We start from the raw sequence: 23,101 nt of genomic DNA on the forward strand, positions 1-23,101 counted from the left end.
TCTTCAGAGAGAGAGCAACAATGAAAACATTTAGAAACTGTGAACCTGTAACTGTAATGTTAGTCTGCTAACACCTTTCCAGAGCCAAAGTTTTGTTCATACTAAATTTATTTCAAAGCATAATCGTAAATGTGATCTTTTAAAATGAAAGATTGTTTTAGTCTGAAGTGTAAAGTTCTTAACTTTCTTTCTTTAAAAATCTTTAAAGTTTGAATACATTCATATCTTCTATTTATCTTCTTAGAAGACTTATGTATGATATAAATTATTTTGTCTAACGGTGACCATAAATTATAATTGTTGTAATGTGAGACAATGTCTGTTCAAAAACTTTAGATGGTTGAAAAACTGTATTTAGTCGTCTTAAATCAGCATTTTTTTTTTGTCCATGCTGGAGTTTCAATTTTTATGGCTTTCCATAGCCATGATGATTTTTGTACCGTAACTGCATATTCTATCCCGTACACCTAAACACGACCATCACAGAAAACTACATTTGTACATTTTCAAAAATGAAATAAATAAATAATTTAATAAAATGTAAACAAAGTTTTAGCTAAATAAATATATAAATAAAAACACCTTACATTTCCAGAGAGGTGAAGTAGTTCTTTATGCAACAATCCAAAAAGAAAATAGTTTAAGTTGTCATAATCAAAACAGCTCCAGATCCTTCAGAGATACACTACAGTGTGAAATAAATGTTCCAGACCCTCACAGAGACGAGAGGACTTACAGACCAGATGAGTCTCGGGGGGGGGACAATGTCACAGTAAATCTAGTCTGCGTTCCAGAGCATACTACATCCAGAGTTTATACTAAATTCATTTAAAAGCATAACCTTAAAAGTTTAAAATTAAAAGACTGTTTAAATTAGACATTTATATATGTCAATAAAAGTTAAAGTTATTAAAATCATATCTTCTATTTATCTTCTTAGAAGACTTATGTATGATATAAATTATAATTGTTACTAAATAATGTCTGTTCAAAAACTTTAGATGGTTGAAAAACTGTACTTAGGCGTCTTAGATCTTAGATCATAGATCTTTTGTCCATACAACATGGTGTCACAATGTTTTTAAGAAATCCGAGGACTCTACGTTGCTCTTATTTAGACTAAGTTGTATAATTTTTTTTTTTGGTTACATTGTTTTTATTCATCAAGTTAAATTTGCAAATCCAAATGATAGGAAAACTTTATGATAGGAAAGTACGGACAGCGCCTTTGACCAAGCCTCTACATATGGGGCACTTGCGCAGAGAAGATGCACATTCTTTGCACACAACTAGGTGACCACAGGGGATGAAGACAATGTTCACTTCCTTATCCATGCAAACTTTGCATGTGCGCTCCTCTTGAAGTCTTCTTAACTGTTCCTCCATAGGCAAGTCTGAAAGATCTTGACTCGGTGATGCAGCTTCATTGGTCTGGTCCATCAGTTCTCTCAGCAGGCAGACATCATTCTTCTTGATCCAGTTGCAGAAGACTTCTGCTGCTGCATTTCCTTTCGACAGGACTAACTCAATGAGCTGCCCTGTCTGCTGCTTGACTGTAGTGCAGTTACGAATAATGCCATACTCTTTCTGCGAGATGACGTTCTCCTCTAGAAGATGGTCCATTAAGCTCTGCACACTTTTTAGTTGCTGTGACATGGCAAGATGATGTTTCTTAAGAAAAGTAAGAAACTTACTTTCTCGCTCCTCCTCTCTCTTCTCATCTTCTGCACTTAGTAAATCAGACACCAACTCTTGAACGGTTTTGTAATTTTCTCCACTTGCGAGGATTTTGCTTTGAACGGTTTGCTTCACCACAGGATTGTTCATCATCACTGCATCTTCTGAACGGTCTTCTCCAGGACCCAGGTGTACAACAGGTGGATCAACAAATTCTCTTGAGTCGCTGTCTCCATTAGTCAATAGCTGTTCAAATAGTCTTGGAAATCTTGCTTGAATCTGATGAACAAACTCTTGGCCCTTTTCTTGCAACAGGTATTCACATCTTGGAAACCACTTAGCATGTTCTCTCCATGGATCATCACCAGACTCCCAACATCTGAGTCCACCATCACAACAAAAGCACTTCACGTCATCATTACGACCAACATAGTAAAAACCAGCCTTAGCCAATTGGTCTGGTCGAACAGTTATTCTTGAGGGCCAGTTGACAAATGTGAGCAACCTTTCTTCACACTGTTGCATTGCCGATCCATTGGAAAGGCCGCCACCAGATAAAGGTACATTATCTGCACGGTCACCTCGAACGAAGCGGCAGTTGGGGTAATGCCTCTGGTGCTCTGATACTGCCCGATCTCCCGGTTCCCAGTTGCTAAGCTGGCCTCCACAACTGAAGCAAGCCACTCTGTCACCCTGGCCAAGGTAGTAGAAACCGCTTTTGGCAAGCTCGGCTGGAGTTAATGTAGCAAGAGTCCAATTCTGAAAGGTGTCAAGGCGTTCCAGTTCCCGACGCATGCCAGGATTGTGACAAGTCGGAGGTCGCTGGTGAGACATAGGACTGGAGAGGGCCAGGTTGCTGAATGCCGTGTTTAAGTAACCCACCTGCTCCTCCATTTGGCCTGAAATGGATGCCGTGGTGGTCGATGTTATGGCTGTCGCAGGGGTGGAAAGCTGTAGGATGGCTACGTTGCGAAGCGGGGGAAAAGGCAGAGTGAGAGGACGACAGGAGGTTTGCGGTGGCGGGTAAAAATGTGACCACAGGGCGTGTCCACTCAAGCCCTTCTCTCTGCTGGACATCCCATGACTAGTGTCTAGTCGTCCATGACAGAACACATAATCTTATTAATCTTATTAAATACCCTCTATGATGCCAGAACCGATGCTAAGAACAAAATCAAATTTTGTTCAACACCACAATTTCAAAAATTGAAAAATCACCACACAATTTCAGGTATTCACATCTTGGAAATGGTTGCCACCTCAGGAATACAGTCATTTAAATGCAGAAATCAAATATTTAAATATTTAAATATTTAATCTTTTAAATCATGTAGTATTTTTTAATTATTCTAAATATTATTATTCTAAATATTATTATGTATACTATTTTATTTAATACCTCCTAAATAATAAGTTGTGTCATACTATTATTATGAGCTCAGACATTTTTTCATTCAGAAATTTTTATTTCAACATTATACTTTCATACATTGAAGTAGTGAAGAAAATGATAGATCGGCAGTACATAAAGTAAAACAATAATGACATTTACAGATGGTCTAACCAGAATAGAAAATCTCTGCAGGCTATCATGTCTTGCTCTAGGATGTAGTTGACCAGACTTTCAACTAATTCACCAACGTCAGTTTTTGCATTTTTTGACACCAGTGACACACAGAGATCCGTACAAAAGTACAAATAGCGAGTATCTCTGTGATTTCAAATTCATCACAACATGCACGCAGCACATCCAGAACTTTTCTGAGGATTTCGCCGTTCGGCTCTTTGCCGTTAAAAAACATGGGCGTTACATCAGTCCATGACTTTGTCAGGCCTCTTATGACATCCATTTCATTTTTGAGATTTGTCACACGTTTGGTATCCTGTGCACAATCGTTTTTCAGACCACACGCAGCATCGATGATCCTGTGCATCAAGCCAACCATCTGGCCTCTAAAATGATCTTTAAACATAGAGTCTAGCGTAGCTCTTAAAGGACACTCTTTGCCCGTGGCGCACTCACATGCTGGATGATACTTGTTCTCCATCAGGTTTTGCGTCGCCATTTTTTCAACTTTTCGAATAGTCCACTATTCGATGATGAAAGATGCTTTTCGTTCCTGGAATCGCCTGAGTGAGTCCTTGCGGCACATTCGTCCAGGGTTGTGCGTTAATGCTCGGAAGTTTGTGTTTTGGGGTCAGGTTCAGGCAAACAGGAATGTTGAAGCGGGCTTTGATCAATGAGATGATGCAGTAGCACAGCAGTCCGCGGCTAGTAGAGCTAGAGTAGAGCTTGAGCGTGTGATGTCCTGAAATATTTATAAGGACAGTGATTGGGGTCCGCCCCCTCGCCCCACTGGAGGGGTTGAATAGGGTGTCGTCATCAGGAAAGCCATAAATAACTATGTAAATTATAGTCACGATGCAACAGAAGTAGCGTCATGGAGAAGTTATGCATATGCCACCAGAGAGAAGTTTATTATTTTTACTCAATCCAGTTACAAAATCTGATTAAACATATGCATAAGTTCTGTAACAAACATTTAGAAAGTAGTTAGGATCTATTTCATTTTGCGCATGCTTTAAGTGAACTATTAAGATGTTAAAGTTCATAGACCTTTAGCGCATTGAGTTAAAATCAATATCACATTAAACACATCATTACCGTGTTTAATAACTTCAATAGTTATCAAGCACCAGCTGATTGAAGTTTTTCTTCAAACAAAAGTAATTTTCTGATAAATCATCGTACACCTACATTTGTGTTTTGTTGTATGCACAGATTTTGAGGGTCCTTGTCTTTGTTTCGCGGTATTTTTTAAAACATAGAACCAGAGAACCTTGTGTGGTATTCTATATCCGCATAAAGGGTTAAAATATTAAATATACATTTTAGCGCTATTTAAAAAACTAGGATGGTATAATAATACAATGTAAATGTCTCACGTGAAGATGATGGTTTAAACCATAATTTTATCAAATCAAACCAATTCATGCGAATACTGTCGTATATGAACAAAGAGAAGACCTAGAGTTCACTAACATTACAGCTAACTGTAGGAAACAGATATCCGGGGGAAAGTGTAAAGAAAACATTACAATCACACCCGACAATACGATAAGTGTTACGCTAGTGATGTTAAAAATTGTTAAACAATTTCAAAACAGGGTGTTTCAGAAGAAATGCAAACAAATGTTACGTGCTAATATTTGGTCTTGTTTCAGGGTCGGTATGCTCCGGTGAAAACTTTGATGAGGCTGAGAACAATAGCGCTGTTAAACATGCGCTTCAATAAAATTTTTAAATATAAACAAGAATCCAACTCTAATGCAACTGAGCTTGTTTCACATATAACTTTTGATTGTTAGATATAATAGTTAGGTGATTTATCTAACCATTGAAATTTACGATATGTTAAAACATTCGGCATTATGCCAAATAAAAAGAAGATCATAAAAATAAGAACAATTATTAAGACATAAAACACAACGTCTGTTTTCTGGATCGAGCCTAAAAGACAGATGCCTAAAACTCAAAGTATTGGTGTGGACAGAATAAAAAATGAATCAACCCTCCTTTCACGTAAAAATACCACATATTTTTATACCACATGTTTAGCGACACACACAAACAAAATAACTGTGTAATAATAACAAAATAAGTGTAATAGTTAGACGAGTTTGAAGTGTAATATGTAACAGAAAAAACAGCAATACTCATCTTTCACATCGATGTTTCATAGACATATATCACCCAACACAAAGTTGTGCCTTGTGAGTGAGACCTCGCAAAGATTACACCGATATTAGATTTCTCAAACATTGCACTATGCCTGAAACTCAGCAATCAACATGCATTTATGTAGGACTGTCAAAAACTGTAGGACTGTAAAAAAAAATCATCTGTTATCATGGTTTAGTTGTATTTTAAAGCACTGTTTTTTTCTTAAAAATGTTGTGTCAGACGTATTGGGTAGTCCATATTTATCAGGTTGATATTTGTAGAAATAAGCAAATACATTTATAAAACAAAATTAACCTTGTGTCAGAACACAACAGGTATGAAGATATGTTTGTTTTTTAACTTTTTATTCTAACTTTAAAGCTAGATTATCCTTTGAAAAGTGTAATACAGTATTTGATTATGGGGAAAATCTGGAAAACTACCTTACACATGTAGGGTTTTCGCCAACTGACCTAAACCGTTGACCCCTGAAGTTATGACTTCTGAAGGCCTAGATTCACTCGGTTGAAGAAATGGTATTTTGTCATTTAAACAACTGAAAAATAGACTATGCTTAATATCTGCTAACTCTTTATTGTGATGCTCCCCAACAGGTATTCTACTGATTATAAGTAACTCAACTATATCTCAACTTATTCTAACCATAACCCTACCAGTCCATTAATACCCTACTAACACTAATGAGAGTTTACTTTACACACTCTGACTCTCACAAGCGAGTAAGTGGAGATGCAGGTGCAACACTATAGTCAACAGCTCGTTCAAAAGAACCATCAAAATAGTGTTACCAAATTATGACTTAAAATCGTTTTAAGTATTACATTAAATAGGCGTAATTGACAAAAATTGTAATTCTGAATTAAGTAATAATTATGTAAAAAAGTCAAAATTATGACTTAAAAAGTTTCAATTAAAATGATGACTATGCGTCATAATTATGAGATGAAAAGTTTAAATGATGACATACTAAATTGAAATTATGATAAAGTAAATATTCCATAGTGAAATTTTCTGAATTCAATATAATTGTATTTGTGAAAATGATTCAGTACTGAATCAGCATTTATGAGTTTTTACATATCTTCTGCTTGTTTCTGCAGTTCGTGTAAGCCTCTAAGACTATGAATAACTAAAAATGATTATTGATGAACTTGAATAACTTGAATTTTGTTGGCAATATAAAAAAATTGTCTTCCCATACCGGGTGAAAACCAGGAATCCTAACCGCTAGACCATATGGGAGGCGTTGATACTCCCCGGCAAATTTGAAAAGGCTGCACTGCACGGGACAATATAATGTTGGATCATAGTTATGCAGGAGAAGGAGTCCTCGTGGCCAAAATGCACAAATTTAATTTATCGGGATGTAAATAAATATCGGGATAGCTTTTCCCAGGTGGAAAGAGCTAATGAAGGAGAAAGACTTTGAAAAGGACGCTGAAGGTGCCTGCTTTCTTCTCGACAGATAAGTCAAAGTTACGGTCTAAATTACAAGCTTTTTTTCATTGCTTGTTTGTGTAAATCATTATATAGGCAGCATAACAGTAAAACATGTACAGGTAAACTCGATGAAGTGCTATTGGAAGACATGTTGTCATAGATTCTTGACACATAACGGCTACCGCAGTTGCAACACGCATTTGAAAAAGCGAGGCGCTAGAGAGTACTATTCGTTTAAATGCAAAATAGAATTTCACCGCTAGATGGGAGAAATTCCTACACAGCATACCTTTAAGGATAGGGTCTTTAACAAAAAAGCCTCCAAAATATAAAATACTCTATCAAGTCTAAAAATTAAAATAAAAAGTCGCTTGTTTAAAGCAAACAGAAATCGCTTGAAAAGTGTAAAACAATAAAACCATAACCTCTAATTTGATATTAAATGCTGAACCGAAAAACAGAGTCATAAAGGAATAAAGTAACTATAATATCGGGAATCATCAGATGCTGAAGACGGAAGTTAATAATCCAGCCGTTGTCTAATCTGATTGGACATGGGAAAATTGGGCTAGTTTTTATTCCATTTGGGCGGGTTTTGAGTTGTCATTGGGCTGGAAATATTTCTGGGACCTGGCAACCCTAGCTTTATGGAAGTTTGAATCGTTCGAGTCACACACACACACATACACACACACACACACACACACAAGTGCAGCAGCGATGGAGCGCGTGAACACGAGCAGTGTGAGAGGATTCCTGAGATCTTGCGACGATCTGACTGAGAAGATTCGATGTTTAATACAGAAGAAACTCATCAAGAAGTACTTGAGCAGGTATAAAAACCTATTTTATGTGTGGATTAAAGAATAGACAAAATTGGCATTTAATGAAGATATATTTTATATCATTGTAGAATGTATTTCTCTCTCTCACTAGCATATGGACACACAATCCCATGCATGCCAAACTATCATTTGGCATAACTAATCATTATCAACATATTTTTTGATAAAAGAGTTCCAAATGACACTTATTTTTGAGCCCCACACTTTTAAGCGCTCCAAAGTTCTAACTAGAGCAGGGGGCAGAGTTAAAAAGGAACTTTGTTGTTCTTGTCTAGCCTTAATTTACTGAAGGCTATGGATGTTAGGTAAATGTTTATTAAATTAATTCACAATATGTACACATTCATTATTAATCTTATGCCTAATATGATGAAAATGACTGTTATTTGTTTCTTCTCCTCTCACATTAAATCACATGTATTATATAGGCCTATTTTAAGTTCAAAATGGTGAAATTAGAAAAAAGTTGATTAGTTTACCTGATTATTTTTGTTGTTGTTTAACATTTCTCAAAACAGCTGTCAAATATGAAATGTTTAGTTTAGCTACTTGCACCTTATCTCACACTTTATGACCATTATCAGCTGGAACTCGCTCTCAGCGGCTCCTGTGAACAGGGCCGTAGCTAGAGAATTCGGGGTCCCCTGAAAAATATTCATGTGGACCCCCTTCACCACTGTAAATAGATGAGCATGGAGGCCAAATATAACAGAAGATGGTGATAGATTGTTGTAAATCCTTTATTTTAAAAGTTAAATGTTTATATAAAATTGTTGAATAATAATAATAAAACAAATTTTAAAAAAAGTAACAGCAAAATAATGTTTTTTCCCATCAGTCTCTTATAATTCATAAATCAAAAAGTAAACATTTAGAAATGGACGAGAATGCAGTCAAATTTAAAAAAATAAAATCATTTATTGTCTTATTTTTTAATAAAGATCATATGGAACTGGTAATATTATTAAATAAATCTAATAAATGTATTCATCCAAGTGCAGTGTGTTGTATTCATGTTTTCTTGATGTAATAAATACTTCATCAGCCGGCAGGTCAGGTGCATAATGCAATGCGTCGTAACTTGTGTACATTTTTTAACTCTTATGTTAGAGAAATTTTGACCACGTAATCATTCGGCCTTTGAACTCTGGTGTATGCTAAATGAAAACAGGTGAACAGGTGTATGAATGCGTCTGCAGGTGTATCTAACCTTAACAACTAATGACCAACTTTATTTTTGCTATTGTACATACATTTTATTCTTTTAACTGTTTGTCTTTGGTTAACACAGCTGGAGAAGAACAACAGGGAGGTTGGAAGACACAGTAGAGGAACTACAGAATAAATATGGAGAGAAAACAGCATTAAAAAGGATCAAGTCCATAGTGAAAAAAATCAGAAAAAAGAATATCAAACGTAGGAAAAGATTTATAATTTACTTTGTTAGTAGTTCAATATGTTTCTCAATCTTCAATAAACTTTACTATAATGTTTACATGGTTTTGGTTGTGTATTTAATTGTTAATTTTTTTAACAGATGGTGCACATTCTGGAAACATGACAAATCAACAGCATAATAATACTACATCGTTCGGACAGCCATTAATTCAGATCCCTAATCAGCTTAACTTCACAATTGACCAGAGGAATGGTAGGTCAATATTTGCTCCAATCATGGTAGAAAAGACAATATATGGTGATGTTAACTTTAATGTGGTGAGTGTCTGATAATTTAAGAAACAGTTGCTTAGTTAAGAAATGATTTGTGTATGTTATATATACAGTATTTATGTATGAGTATTTTTTGTTTTGTTTTTCAGGTGTCTCACTCTACCTTGGTAAACGAACATGGTAAGATCTCTTGTTGTAGAACACTGTGCATTCTCAAGTGTGATGCTCCTGTTAATAATATGACTATCCAACTTTGTCCTGAGTTTTAGAAATTCTTCCGAATGTAAGGAATGAGATGAAATCAAGAATGCTGCGTGACGCTGAGAGGACTTTGGAGGGAAGTGCACCACAGACGGTCTCTCTAAACAAGATCTACACTGAACTGTTTATCATCAATGATGAGACTGACCCGATCAATAGAGAACATGAGACCTGGCAGATCGAGACAACACATAATTTAAACACATCATCTCAGAGACTCATAAAATCCTGAAGGAAATCCTTCAGCCACCCACAGATGAAAATATAATTGTGTGGTGATTTTCCAAATGATACAACTTAGTCTAAATAAGAGCAACGTAGAGTCCTCGGATTTCTTAAAAACATTGTGACACCATGTTGTATGGACAAAAGATCTATGATCTAAGACGCCTAAGTACAGTTTTTCAACCATCTAAAGTTTTTGAACAGACATTGTTTAGTAGCAATTATACCTTAGGTTAAATTTAAGCAAAATCATTTACATCATACATAAGTCTTCTAAAAGATAAATAGAAGATATGAATGTATTCAAACTTTAAAGATTTGATTTAAACAGTCTTTTAATTTTAAACTTTTAAGGTTATGCTTTTAAATTAATTTAGTATAAAACTATGGATGTACTCTGGAACGCGGACTAGATTTACTGTGACATTATCTTCCGAGACTCATCTGGTCTGTCGTCCTCTCGTCTCTGTGAGGGTCTGGAACATTTATTTCACACTGTAGTTTATCTCTGAAGGATCTGGGGCTGTTTTGTTTATGACAACTTAAACTATTTGCTTTTTGGATTGTTTTTATTGTTTTTATTTCTCTCTGGAAATGTAAGGTGTTTTTATTTAGCTAAAACTTTGTTTACATTTTAGTAACATATGTTATTATTCATTGGTTATATATTTTATTAATAATTTCATTTTAAATAGAGTGTGTAAAATAATGTGTGCGCGCAAAACAGCTTAGGAATGATATTAAATTATTTATTTATTTATTTATTTCATTTTTGAAAATGTACAAATTTAGTTTTCTGTGATGGTCGTGTTTAGGTGTACGGGATAGAATATGCAGTTACGGTACAAAAATCATCATGGCTATGAAAAGCCCCCAACATAAAAATTGAAACTCCAGCATGGACAAAAAAAAAATGCTGATTTAAGACGACTAAATACAGTTTTTCAACCATCTAAAGTTTTTGAACAGACATTGTCTCACATTACAACAATTATAATTTAGGTCACTGTTAGACAAAATCATTTATATCATACATAAGTCTTCTAAAAGATAAATACAAGATATGAATGTATTCAAACTTTAAAGATTTTTTAAAGAAAGAAAGTTAAGAACTTTACACTTCAGACTAAAACAATCTTTCATTTTAAAAGATCACATTTACGATTATGCTTTGAAATAAATTTAGTACGAACAAAACTTTGGCTCTGGAAAGGTGTTAGCAGACTAACATTACAGTTACAGGTTCACAGTTTCTAAATGTTTTCATTGTTGCTCTCTCTCTGAAGATAGGCCTATGTGGTCATTTTCTCACAGATACAACTTAAGGAATTATTGAACATTTCACAGGTGTGAGATGACTTTTGTGACTCTCTAAAAATGTATGGTGTTTTTATTTATATATATTTATTTAGCTAAAACTTTTTGAACATTGTTTAATAACCTTTAAAAAAAAAAAAAAAAAATCATTACAGTAATCTTCTAAAAGGTAAATAGAAGATGCGTATGTATTCAAACTTTAAAGATTTTATTTAAACAGTATTTTGTTTTTAAAATATATCATTTAAGCTTTATTATACTTCTTATAAATAAACTCAGCACCTGATATCCTGATCACTGAATTTGTGTGACTCTCTGACACACACACACACACACACACACACACACCCTTTGGCTGGTGCTTTTTGAAAGCTCCGCAGGTCAAACGCTGATGTAAAGAGAGGCCAGAGGGCCCTGATTTCTAAACATGTAAGATGATTTTTTATTTTCGTGAACCCGTTTCATACATTGCGTTGTTTCATGAGCTGTATGTTTTTTCTTCAACTCTATAAACATTTAACTCATTGCAATTTTTTTTTTGTGACTATTTTATTTAAACTGGATAGTTCTACATTTATTTCAACTTTTGGTGTGAGGTTTTAGTAAGATCTTTATTTTATATTATTTATTTATAATCATTTATATTCTTTTAAAGAACAGAATGTTTTATGTAAGATGATTTTTATTCTTTTGTTTATCTAAAACTGAAAGAATTGATTTCAGTAAGATGTTATTTTATATTATTGTATATTATATTATTTGTGTGAAATATACATTATTTTATAAAATCTCTGTTTCTCACTATCACTGTGCTCTGGAATGTGGAGGAGCAGAAGGAGCGGGATGAACCAATATGTGATTTTATATTTAACACATTTTTGTGAACCCATTCATAAACTTGTTTAAGTCCCTAAACATTTAACTGATTGTAATTTTGTGACATTGTTTAATCACAGCGTCTGAACAGCACGTTTCAGATGTCAGAGGGGAATCCCATGACACACACACAGATGGTCACATCTACTCTGATCTCCACACACACACACACACACAAACAGATGCGCTCTATGTTTTGAGACGGTGCTTTGAGAGACTCATTGCAATTTTTATTTTTTTGTGACTCTTATTTTATTTAAACTTTTGGTGTGAGGTTTTAGTAAGATCTTTATTTTATATTATTTATTGTATAATCATTTATATTGTTTTAAAAGAATTGAATGGCTTTTCAACGTTTGTGTGAGATAAACGTCCACAGTTTTTCCTTATCAGTTTTCACAGTACAGCCCGGATAAGCTAAGGAATATGTAGGGAGGAGAATCCTGTGATACCAACTTCAAAAACACACACACACTAACTGTCATGTTCAAAAGGCTTCAAACAATCAGACTTTCTGTCAGATACCATAACGTATTGTTTAATCACAGCGTCTTCAAAACCTTCTGTCCATATCAAAAGGCATCAAACTAGCTGTCATAGCCATGATGTAATTATTATTAAAACACTTTCTGTCCATATCAAAAGGCATCAAAAGACTTCAAAATCATACTAACTGTCAACCTGTCAATCAAAAATCAAAACTAACTGTCAACCTGTCAATCAAAAATCAAAACTAGCTGTCAAAAAGACTTCAAAAGCCCTTTGATCTCCTTTGATCTCATCTCATCTTCTTTGATCCCTTTGATCCTATGCCAAAAGGGGCGGGACATGTCACCGGAAGGGGCGTGGCACCTGTCAATCAATCATTTTTGACAGGTGGTCCAGGGTATCAACTACTGACGAGTAAAATTAAATATTCGCTCAAGACAAACTTTACTTATCACGCATTGCGTCTCTGAAATTGTGTGGTGATTTTCCAAATGATACAGACTTAGTCTAAATAAGAGCAATGTGGAGTCCTCGGATTTCTTAAAAACAACAACAAAACATTGTGACAAACTTTGACAAAATGTTGTATGGACAAAAATACTGTTTGAAATATTTTTGTATAAATAAGATCTAAGACGACTAAGTACAGTTTTTCAACATTCTAAAGTTTTTGAACAGACGCTGTTTAGTAAAAATAATACCTTAGGTTAAATTTAAGCAAAATCATTACATAAGTCTTCTTAGAAGATAAATAGAAGATATGATTTTAATAAAACTTTAAAGATTTGATTTAAACTTTTAAGGTTATGCTTTTAAATTAATTTAGTATAAACTCTGGATGTACTCTGAAAAGGCGTTAGCAGACTAGATTTACTGTGACGTTGTCCCCCAAGACTCATCTGGTCTGATGTTTCCTGAAGCTTCAGTTCACACTGTGGTTTATCTCTGAAGGATCTGGGGCTGTAAGGTGTTTTTATTCATATATTTATTTAGCTAAAACTTTGTTTACATTTTAGTAACATATGTTATTAATAATAATTACATTTAAAATAGAGATTAGTTCATTTTTTAACCGTGTGTGTGCACGCACTCAAAACAGCTTAGAAATATTTATTTATTTCATTTTGAAAATGTACAAATGTAGTTTTCTGTGTTTAGGTGTACGGTACAAAATTCATTATAGCTATGGAAATCCCCCACCATAAAAATCGAAACCCTGCATGAAAAAAAAAAAAAAAAAAAAAAAAAAAAAAATAGATTAAATGAGATTTAAGACGAATAAGTACAGTTTTTCAACCATCTAAAGTTTTTTGAACAGACATTGTTAAGTAAAAATAATACAATGGGTTAAATTTAAGCAAAATCATTTATATCATACATAAGTCTTCTAAAAGATAAATAGAAGGTACGAATGTATTCAAACTTTAAAGATTTAATTTAAACAGTCTTTTAATTTTAAAAGATCTAATTTAAACTTTAAAGGTGATGCTTTTAAATGAGAGAGAGAGAGAGAGATAGAGAGAGAGAGAACCACTCTGTGATTTTATATTATATTATATAATTTATATACTTTTAAAGAATAGAATGATTTATGTAAGATGGATTTTATTATTTTTGTTTATCTAAAACAATTGGTTTCAGTAGATATTTGTTATAACCATTTCATTTATATACTTATAAAGAACAGAATGTTTTTAACTTTAGTTAGTGGCTCTGTCACGCGGGCCTCTGTTTGAGAGACTTTTTTATTAAGACTTTTAATAATGTATTGAATTTAATAAAATAAAATAATAATAATAAAAAAAACATTTTATAAAGATATCATTTAAACTTTGCCCTAACACAATGTCTCATTCTGATCGCTGAATAAAGGAGTCAGAGACCGTCAGGTGGTGCTGTAAGAGAGAACCACTCTGTGATTTTATATTATATTATAAGCAATTAATTTATATACTTTTAAAGAATAGAATGTTTTTCAACTTTAGTTAAATTAGCAAGATATTATTTTATAACCATATCATGTATACTTTAGTTTAATTAGCACGATAATTATTTTAAAGGATAGAATGTTTTTGTATGACATTGTTTAATCACAGTGTCTGAACTCCACGTTTCAAATGTCAGAGCTCAAATGCGAAGGCTGGGAGAGGGAATCCTGTGACAAACACAAACAAACAAACACACACACAGTGTGTCTTTTTCTTCTCACTTTTCCAAAGGGGGGTCACAATGGACTCTGGAATGCGGAGGAGATGCTGACACATTTCCTACATATATATATAGCAGCGCCTTTCAAACTTTCTGTCAAAACCACATGATCTACGGATTAAAAAGGTTCAAATAGGGCAAAAACTTTCTGTCAAACCACATGATCTAGGACTAGCTAGGTCAATAGGGCAAACCATAACAACATATGCCGAAAAGACACCGGTAGATAAACCTGTCAAACCAAATTATCTACGACTAGCTAGGACGATAGGGCAAACCCTAACAACATATGCCGGAAAGATAAACCTGTCAAAACATATGGTCGAAGCGATAACAATCGATAACAATCGGGGGCGGGACCGGAAGTCATCAATCATTTTGACACATGGTATAGGGTTATAACTACTTATGTGTTAAGCCTGCGTGAAACTGTTGCGGGAGAGACGCACTCTAATAACTGCATTAATAACTACTATTAATTGCTCAAGCCTCGTTACTAGCTCTTAAGGGACGAGGCTTGGGATGAGATGCGTAAGAAATTGTCAGAGTCTTTGCAATCCCGTTTGCTGACGCTAGAAGTGCACTTGCCGCATGTCATGTTACGTAATTCCAGAGCCTTCGCCATAGGATTGAGTATGAGGTCTCTGCAGAACAAAAAAGTGTTTCCTAATTTTTGGGCATCTTCAAACTGAAATAGGAGTTTCCCTGATTCGCTTAAATTGAATGGCCGGTTCCCAAATACATTTTTCCCTTCAACCAACCCCAATATTTGATGCGGAGAAGCCCAGTCTGCTTCTGAAAGATCGCCTGCATATCAATGTAAGTGGATTGTTGCCAATTTGTTTAACGTTTTTGAATAATTTGTTACTTTTCTAGCTTGCTACCCACTAAGATATAAAAAGCTTCAAACAATCAACTTCCAGTCACAATCTAGCGTGAAGCATTAGCCTATATTTGCTATTTGATGTAGCCTACATATGTTTATCCCTTTAGCCTCGAAACCATCGTTTTACCACTGCAGTGTAGATACTGGTAGCTTGCTTAACTTTCCTGTCACCACATTTTCAATCAATTCAAGAATCAATTCAATTAAATAATTAACTAATTTACAATTGTTAATCGAGATTAACCAGCTAGTTAGTTTGTCAGGTTAAATGCTATAATTAATTGTTTCTAGTCAAATATAGTGGGAAGAACGTGTCTTAAATAAAAATGTGTGGATATTTTCTCTTTGTGGCTATTCAGCACATAACAATTCAGCGGAGAGGTAAAGATCCTCAACCACAGCGCTGTCATGCAGATGCTAATTTATTCACATGCCCTTTCTGCACATGTGACATATACAAGCCAAGCCAGTATCATCAAATAATGACCCATATAGCTGGACATAAACTATGATCTGTTGAACATGGAGGTGAGTGTGTAAGCATACACTGTAAAGAGGTTGCTGTAAATTTTACAGTAACTTACTGGCAGCTGGATGCCAGTAAGTTACTGTAAAATGTTTTACAGTATTATTACTGTATTTTCACTTACAGTATACTGTACCATTTACTGTAATTGCATTTACAGTATTATTACTGTATTTTCACTTACAGTATACTGTATAATTTACTGTACTTGCATTTACAGTATTATTACCGTATTTTCATTTACAGTATTAGTATTGTTTTGTTTTGTTTTTTTTTTTTTTTTTTTTTTTATGTTTACCCCACCCCCCCAAAAATCACAATAACTCAAACATTTGTCCTTATAATATTCTTTTTAATCGTTGAACATTTTGTTTTAGAAGTACAAATTACAAATCTTGACCTTTAGGAGCCACTAGCTGAAGAAAAAAAAGGCAACATCTCCAAAGTCCATAGAATTAATCTCCTGGTGACCATTTGTATCTGTAGCATGGCAAAAACGTACACACACTGAAAAGCAAAACAGGCCTTAAAACAATAAAATACAGTCAAAGTCAGTGTTGTGTTGTTACATTTCAGTAATTTTGCCAGTCAAAGTTGACAAGCTCTCTGATGAGAAACACTGAGGGTTTCAGGCTGATGCTTTTCTTTGGACCTTTCCAGATTTCCATCTGATCTGTGCCTTTGGTGTTTGGTGCCATCAGGGTTGATTCTCAGAATGAACCTGCAAACACAAGCAGGGAAAAATATATAATTTTTTCAGACCGGTGTTGGCAGAATTTTCCCTAACCCTCAAACTTGATGCTGCATGTACTTTGGCGTTAATAAAAGCACTACATCTGATTCTGAATCCACCTACAGTAGTGGTGGAGGAAAAATCGATTCTGTTCAGTGTCGCGATATTTTGCGCACGCAATTATATTGATACAGTAGCGCAAAGTATCCCAATAAAGGTTATAAGGCTGTGACGGTGGCAGTTTTTTTTACCACTGCGGTGGTAATGGACCAACTACCTACAGTGGTTGGGGGGTTATTATGAAAATTGAAATAAAATTTTTTAGTTTATTCGAGCAAAAAAGTCTTTATTTGAGCAATTCCGTCAAAGAAGCAATACAAAGCCTGTAAAGCATTCAAATACATATCAGTAAATATTAGAAACTTACATAATAGAAAAGTTAAATCTATAAAAAAACAAACAAACTTTCGTTTAATACTTCCACACAAAGACACGTGATTCCACATGAAGCCATACCGCTCTGTGCTTTGAGAGGGATGACACGAGGAGGAAAGAGACCATCGATCTATTTTCTGATATCTTCATGTTTTCTACTTGTTGTAAAAGGTATGAAAAGTGAATTTAATCTTCCACAAGGGCAAGACATTTAAGCTATGTTTGAAATTGCGCTGCCAAAGAGAGCGAAACTAAAAATCAAATAAACTTGACGCGCCGTACATGTCTAATAACAAGCAAAAACTGTGTTGAAATGAATCTGACGTGCAAGTAAAAATGTAGGCTATCTGTCCTACAACGTTTTTCTACTTTACCACAGTAAAGAATGTGAATGTAATAGGCCTAAATAAAAGCGAACCAAGGAAGAAACGTTTATAATCCCCTGCGAAAATCGAGACGTAAGTGAAGATTTTGGGAAAAAAACAAGGTATTACATGCAGGGATGAGTCACAATTTTTGGATATTCGATTAGTTTATTTAATTATAGAATTATAGTATATCGAATAGGTTGTGTAATTATTCTCTAAAATAAAATCTCCATGTTTTTGGTGCTAATGCGGTGACGCGTTCATATAATTACGTTCTGTAATAAGGTCCTGTGTCCTGAATGTTCAAGGACAAAGTTTTTGCACTAGCCTCCAGTAAATGTGTAGAAGATGTTCACAGATTTAATGTGACATTTGAAGTGAGTTAAGCAGTCTTATTTTTTGTAATGTCTTTGAACATTACAAAAACGTTACTTGCTGTATCGCAATGTTAGGAAGCGCAATAATATTGAATTGTGGCCCAAATATCGCAATACTATCGAATCATCAACTTTTTGCCAATTTCCACCCCTAACCTACAGGGATGGTATTACCCCATAATACATTACATTAAAATCATTAAAGCTTCATTCTTTTTCAATACATTCCTGTAGCTTAGATTTCCAGGGAATGGATAATTTAAATTAAACTTAATACAATGTAAGTTGCTTTGGATAAAAGTGACTTCCAAATGCATGCATGTAAATGTAATGTAATGTAAAAAAAAAAAAATATATATATATATATATATTGGTTTACCTGATTCTGCATTCGACAAAATAGACAGCTAATGCTGAAGAGTCGTCTGTTAGCAGTTGTAACTGGATGATGATTCTGCCCTTCATTGTCAGCATCCATGTTTTTGCTTTGAGAACAGACTCTCCTGAAACAGACAAAGTCACAGCAGCCTTTTAGTGTTATAGTTTACAGAAAAAAACTAAAATACAATAACAGAACTTATTACTAACAACAATAACATGTGGGGTGAAGATGAGGTAAGATATAATGTTGTATGGTGTTTATAGTTTTTAATCAATTAAACAACATTAAAAATATTAGTTAGCAAAACTTTGCTATATTGATAATGGTATATTGCTAACCCTTTCCTCCTCCTCCTCCTCTTCCTCCTCCAACGTCAGCCCGTTCTGTGTATTAGTGGAGAGCGTCAGCAGTGATGTACAGTCCGGAGGGAATGGCCGCTGCAAATTCAAAATAAAGAACAGAAAAGAACATGTTTGCCTGCTTAACTAATGCATACTTCAGCTAATTTAGTTGATGTCATCTTACTCACCTGTAGATGTTATCACCATTACGAAGGCAATCACAAAAAAGACTCCAAAATACACCTCCGACATTTCAGACGACATAATTCAGACCACAAACTTGAAAATAAAACAAAAGATGAAATTAACAATGGTGTTGGATGAAGGGTTAGTTTACTCAAAATTGTAAATTCTGTCACCATTTACTCACCCTCAACTTGTTCATAACTTCCATTAAATTATTTAATGTGCTGTATACAAAAGAAGATATTTTAAAGAACATGAGCAACCAAACAGTTACTGGTCCCCATTGACATTCAAAGTATTTTTTCTATTATAGAAGTCCATGGGGACCAGCAACTATTTACCAACATTATTCAAAATATCTTATTTTATGTTCAGACGAAAGAACTTCATGCAGGTTTAGAACACGTTGTGGGCGAGTAAATGATGACATACATCATTTTCAGTTTAAGGTGTACGTTATCCCTTTAACTTAGTTTTACTCAGTATTTACGTTGTACATCTGCCAAAAAGTTGTGAAAGAGGAGACAGAACATACCAAAGTTATTATGCTTCTCTGTTTAATAAGTTTACTTCGGCTAATTTAGGTGAAGTTGACCATAATGTTACATACCAGTTGATGTTATAACAATGAAAAGGCTCCAACACACTCCATCGTTGCAGATGGCATTATCCAGATCACAAACCTGAAAATAAATCATATAGGCCTACGTGAAAATATTGTTTAAAACCCGCACTTTAACAAGGGTTTCGTCTATCTCACTTTACCTCAGTATTTCACGTTGAGTTCGCTGTTAGCTCGGTTAACGTTACCGACGACTCCGCCCGCAAAATGAGCTAACTTGCGTTAAAGAGGCAGAGGAACACACAACCATTATTTTTTATAGTTTTAACTAAAGAATATTTCGGCTAATATAGGTGAGCTTAACTTACTCACCAGTTAATATTATCACCGTGACAGCGACCCGGCCGACAGTCAGGAAAAAAGACAGTAATAAAGGCACCAAAAAACATTCTGACGACAGTCAGGAAAAAAAGGCACTAAAACCATTCAGACGAAAACAAAACGATACATCATGTTAGTTTGCTGTTAACATAAGTAAAAACATTTGAAAATGTTTGTTTTACATAAAATAGAAATTATATACTAACCTTTTTGGTGAGTTACATGATCTTTTGTCCGTGCATTAACTGCCACTTCACCCCTCAAAAAAAACACTTGAAAAGAAATCCCTCTTGCCATTGGTCAGTTTTTCGCGGGCAAGTTCACTACTGTAAATTGATTTACAGTAGTGAAGAATTACAGTAGTGACCCTATATTTTCCCATAATCCTTTGCTGTTTACAGTAACATACTGTATACATATTTTACAGTATCTTACTGTACATATTACAGTAAAATACTGTTCAAATTACAGAAATCCGTTACAGTGTAGCTTCAAATATGTCTATAAAAATATATTTTTTTAAACATGTACTAACAAAGACATTTTTTTTTTTTTTCACCTCTGTTTTAGATTGTGTTATATACAGCTGTGGTCAAAAGCAGAGGGGTTACCAGGATGTCATGTTTGGGGGGCATTTGGCTTGTTTGGGGGGGCAACATAAACAATTGAAAAAATCAGTGCAAAATTAAGCTATAGCCTATACACAATCTGTTTTAGTGCAGATCTTTTTCTAAGCCAGGAACCCAGAGATAGGCACAGGACCCCTATTAGACTATACGGCTATAGGGCTATCACATAAACGTTAGTTAAACCAGGTCAACATTAAGACAACATTAAGACTCAAAAGGCCACGTATTTTCACTGTTGTCAATGTCCACAGATCTATATAAAAAAAAGTGCCCTAAAAGAGCATCTTTGCAAAAAAACACCCCATATCTGCTTTTACTGCAGATCTACAACCAGTCGCTCATCCAACACAACACACTACTTTTCAGCAACCAGTCGCTCATCCAGCAGAATCAGCAGCTCCACTAGTGATTCAGAGAAAGGTGTCCTCACTGTGGACTGAGCCTGAATTCTAAAAATTAAAAAAATTAAAAAACACATTGAGCGGAAACATGAAGCCACACATCCCATATCTTCAACGGGTCATCTACCAGCACAGTGTGTTGATAGAAAGAATGGGATATATGTTGTAGCAAAAACATTTCGTGGGCCCTGTATCCCCATTCATGTGGCGAAAAGAATTTGGGGCTCATCACATAAGGTTATGTGTGAAATGGATATCTGCAACTCTTCTTCTGAAATGGCTCAAAGGAGTGACCTTTTGGTTACATCATGTGTTCATCTGAGATCAGTTGACTACTCCAGTGCTATTGTGCCTAATGAAGATTATCAGAGGACGTGTTAACTGAGATGGTTGAGCAAAAATGGTTTGGTGACAAAAGGAAAAATCAATGCCTTAACCGGCGAGATCAGGCTAAAAGTACCGGGGCCACATTTACTAGCCTTGTTACTATTGGAGGCCCTAACTACAAGTATTATATATCAGTATATGAGCCAAAGGTTTCACATTACAGTAGACTGGGCAGAGTCTTGGTTAATTACAGTTCCAAGACAAACACTTGGCATTGCCCTTGCATCAAAGGTAGGAAATCATGCCTGCATAAGAACATTGCAAAATGTTGTCTCTTTCAAATGAAGCGGCAGCTCTTCACAACACTTCCACAAGCAGAGGCAGAGACTGAACCATCACAACATGAGGACCCGTCTGGCCAACAGTGGAATATCCTCCAGAGTCTGAAGGCCTGAAGCAGACGGTACAGTATATATACCATAATAAAACCCTCCTGACACACTATCAGATGTTTTTACGGAAGAAGTAAAGAAGGAAGATATTCCTCATCTTATTCCTGAGGAAGAGTTCTGCTCTCAGTGGCCTGGACCTGTTCGTCTCAGTGCTCCTGTCCTCATCACCAGAAATACTAAAGTGGCGATGCTCAATGGTGTGACTGGTAGGCATTGTTGGTTTGTCAGTTGTGAATAGTGAATATTTAATAATTATTAAGATATTGGTTCATGTCAGTGTGCAGTAAGTTTGCATTGCTCCAGTATTTGGGGCAGTATTAGGTTAAAGTATGCAATACAATATATTTTCCAGGTGATTGTTTTACATTGTCCTATTAATGTCTGTGTATTTTCCTCATCAGGAATATCCACATATTGCAAGAAGTGCAGTAACTGTGGTGTGTTTTACCGATACCAGGACTGGATGCATGGGCTTCACAATTTCAATGATCAAGTGCTGCTAACCATCTTTCTGTGCATCTTCATAAGAAATTCTGTGCAGGTTTAGTTTCTTAAATTAGTTATTTGTGAAATGGAAAAAAACATTAGTCTTAAGATTTTTCATCCTGAACTAACACTGATACTTGTTCTTATGTCTATTCTCACTAAGGCTCATGTGTCAGTGGGAAGCAAAGGACATCACATGTGCCTTACCCAAAAGAGTCAGAGTTTTTTCATGCATATTTACATTTTGAGGCACAAACCCACCATGATTATGACTTTTCATGTCTAAAATGTGGTCATTATCCTCCAGTTGTTGTAATGGATTTACACAGAAAGGGAGTGTTCAGCATGGCAGGTCATACAAAAATCACAGGTTTATCTATTTATTTCATTTTCTAATTTACAGCTAAGTTGTGTAAGTGTAATTTCTCTTCTTTATCCAGTCAGTGACATAAGTGAACCGCATGAAACCTGCAATGGGGAGGAGAATTCAGAGGACTTCTGGGAGACTCTTTCAATGGAGAGGATTGCGACTGGCTTGTTGAAAAGTACGTTTATTACTGGAGGTTTTTTCTTTCATGAAACATGACAATTATACTAAACCACTTCAGTCTCTTGTGAATACTTTGTGAGTTCTTCACATCATGCAGATCCACTGTGTGCGGCTGGACGTAATGAGGCTAAATAGATCTCTTGCCATTATTTACAACTGTATAAAGAGTTTATTGCAAATGGACATTAACTAATTTTCTTCAAAAAACAAAAAAAGTCCTGTTTCATGAGTTTGTTTTGCTACTTTATTTCCTGAATGGTTTTAGCTGGGAACAGAAATCCTCACAACATAAAACCCAGTTTTGAGCACTGGACCCCTGGATCGG

At 34.9% G+C, this 23,101-nt stretch overlaps 2 long non-coding RNA genes and 1 pseudogene across 3 annotated transcripts; 1 reads left to right on the forward strand and 2 right to left on the reverse strand.

Annotated features, from left to right (window-relative positions):
• Positions 1-1,175: 1,175 nt before the first annotated feature.
• Positions 1,176-3,743, reverse strand: LOC311080876 (putative inhibitor of apoptosis; annotated as a pseudogene). The gene is made up of 2 exons: positions 3,489-3,743; positions 1,176-2,761 (listed from the first exon to the last, which is right to left on the reverse strand). The product of its transcript is annotated as a putative inhibitor of apoptosis (transcript).
• Positions 3,744-7,586: 3,843 nt separating this feature from the next.
• On the forward strand, positions 7,587-9,351 carry LOC311083736. Its single transcript, XR_014606352.1, has 3 exons — positions 7,587-7,695; positions 8,999-9,123; positions 9,245-9,351. It is a non-coding gene; the product is annotated as an uncharacterized lncRNA (long non-coding RNA).
• A 7,149-nt stretch (positions 9,352-16,500) lies between these two features.
• LOC311083730 lies at positions 16,501-20,420 on the reverse strand. The gene is made up of 6 exons (XR_014606348.1): positions 19,754-20,420; positions 19,599-19,671; positions 18,991-19,081; positions 18,800-18,898; positions 18,459-18,582; positions 16,501-16,887 (listed from the first exon to the last, which is right to left on the reverse strand). It is a non-coding gene; the product is annotated as an uncharacterized lncRNA (long non-coding RNA).
• Between the last annotated feature and the right edge of the window lie 2,681 nt (positions 20,421-23,101).

This window comes from Abramis brama, assembly GCF_963993115.1.
Source record: "Abramis brama genome assembly, chromosome: 1".
NCBI lineage: Eukaryota > Metazoa > Chordata > Actinopteri > Cypriniformes > Leuciscidae > Abramis > Abramis brama.